This window comes from Manihot esculenta, chromosome 14 (assembly GCF_001659605.2).
Source record: "Manihot esculenta cultivar AM560-2 chromosome 14, M.esculenta_v8, whole genome shotgun sequence".
NCBI classification, from domain to species: domain Eukaryota; kingdom Viridiplantae; phylum Streptophyta; class Magnoliopsida; order Malpighiales; family Euphorbiaceae; genus Manihot; species Manihot esculenta.
This window is the reverse complement of record NC_035174.2, coordinates 4,693,088-4,695,570: the sequence shown is the minus strand read 5'-3', so window position 1 is coordinate 4,695,570 and position 2,483 is coordinate 4,693,088. Positions and strand designations below refer to the sequence as shown.

At 32.6% G+C, this 2,483-nt stretch overlaps 1 pseudogene; it reads left to right on the top strand.

The window, feature by feature from the left end:
* The first annotated feature begins 233 nt into the window (after positions 1 to 233).
* Positions 234 to 1,507, top strand: LOC110599833 (annotated as a pseudogene).
* Positions 1,508 to 2,483: the final 976 nt, after the last annotated feature.

The following is a 2,483-nucleotide window of genomic DNA, read 5'->3' as shown; positions in this document are numbered from 1 at the left end:
ACAAAATATGCAAATGGGATTTATAGAAATCCGAAGAAAATCCTTCATCGTTACACTATTAATGCTGCCATTATTGTCATTCAACATTTGGCTATTGAAATGTTTTGAATTGGTACTGAACTGTAACTGATTCTCAACTTACCTCCCCTAATTAAACCTCTCACAATTTCCAATGAAACAAACTTTGCTACACGAATATATACAGCTTATTTTCAAAGTAAGAAACTGCAGAAATGGAAGCTCAAATCATTTCAAAACAAATTATCAAACCCTCTTCTTCAACCCCACAGCGCCTACGGACCTATACCCTCTCTCTACTTTATCAATTAGTTCCCCCAATTTACGTTCCCATGATTTTCTTTTATTCAGCAACCAGTGAAAATTCTTCCATAAAGTCTCATCACCTGAAGACATCCCTCTCAAAGACATTAACCCATTTCTATCATTTGGCCGGACGAATTAAAGATAGCTTTTCTATTGACTGCAACGATGAAGGTGCTTTGTATATTGAAGCTCATGTAGATGGAGATATGTCCATGATACTTCAAGAACCGGACATACATATGCTGGAAAAGCTGCTACCATGCAACACACATGAAGTATCATCGGATATAAGTTCTCAGGTAATTCTAGCAATCCAAGTGACGGACTTTGATTGCGGTGGAATTGCGGTGACTGTTTGTATTAAGCATGCAGTTGCAGATTCATCAGCAGTGGGGTCCTTTCTCTCTAGCTGGGCTGCAGTCGCCCGTGGTACCAATGGCGACATTGATGGTGTGATCTTTGATCGCCCCTCTCTCTTCCCTCCGCAGGACGTAGAAAGCCTCGCATTGCATAACATGGTGAATGTGGAAGCGTTATCCAAATCTTCGACGAAAAGATTCTTGTTTCATAGTTCTAAGATAGCTGTTCTGAGAGAAGAAGTAGGTAATGGACCGTGTTTGGATCGCCCAACACGCGTGGAGGCTTTGGCTGCACTTATCTGGGGGGCTTTGTTGACTGCAACTGAAGAAGCATATGAACTAGTAATTCCTATAGATTTACGAAGAAGAATGGATCCTCCATTGCCCAAAAAATCTATTGGAAACATGTCTCAGTGTGTAATAGTAGATTCTGAGAATGTCCTTGGCTTAGACTACAATGGTTTAGCTGGAAAAATCCACGAGTCAATAAGAACTATGAACAACGAATATCTGAGGAAGCTCCATGCAGATGGTGGATAGAACATTTTCTGAGATATGCAAGAGACGAAAGCTTATCTGGCAAGAAAAAGAAAGTGTTGATAAGTAGTTGGTGCAGACAACCACAATATGAGACTGATTTTGGATGGGGAAAGCCAATCTGAGTAAGCCCTGGGGAACCTGTTAATGACGTTGTTGTGTTGATAGATACAAAGGATGGTGAGGGAATAGAAGCATGGATTGGATTGTGCAACGAAGACATGGCTAAGTTTGAAAAAAATCCCAGCATTTGCGCCTATGCTTCGTTCAACCCAAGCATATTATAAGTTTCTAGTTCAATTATGGAGTGTCTAGTCTACGCCTATGTTGTCTTTGCATGAATGTTGTACTGTGAGGTTTAATGATACATTGCAATTGTCTGAACGCAGGGTCAAGCAAGTAATTCAATAGATATGTATTGTATAATACATAACAAGTCAGAATATGGATATGGTTGAAGCTCTTTTTTTCAATCCACTGTATGATCAATAATATTGGGAAGAAACCTTTTTTTCGTGATATCTAATTTTATTCAAAATTGAGTATTTAATTTCCGTAGGTTTTTGTTTCAAATAAACATGGGCTTATTTTTTATAAAAAAAATAATTATTTGTTAAGTGTCAAAATTATTAAAAATAATTTTTTATTCTTTTAAAATAAAATAAATTACGATAATGGTGATCCAAGTTGCTTTCACATAAGCAGACTGGGAAGTCATTTTATTGAATAAATAAAAATAAAATAAGAATAAAAATGAGAGATTTTAAATATAATAGAATAAACATTAATTTAATGAAAAAATAAATTAAATAAACATATTAATTAAATTTAAAAGAAAAAATTAATATAGAATGAAATTAATTAAAAAATTAAATTTTAATTTTAATTTTATTGGTCGATCATATATATAAAAATAATATGATATTAAAAGTATTTTACATTCTCTATCATTCCTTAATTTTTAAACTAACTGAGAGATTTTAGTTAACTAACTTTAATTTTGATTCTAAAACTAACTAAGAGTTTCTAGTTAACTAACTTTAATTTTGGAAGAACCGTGCGAGATATTTTTAAAAATAATTTAATTATTGTATTAATAATTAAAATGATCTGATTTTAACTAAATAAATGGGAAATGTTTGATTCATTTAAGTTAAATAATTATTCTGAAAGTTTTATACAATTAAATTCACCACATATTTTACGTTAAATTAAACAATTATGAATTTAATTAATCTATATAATAATATATTATTTTAATAA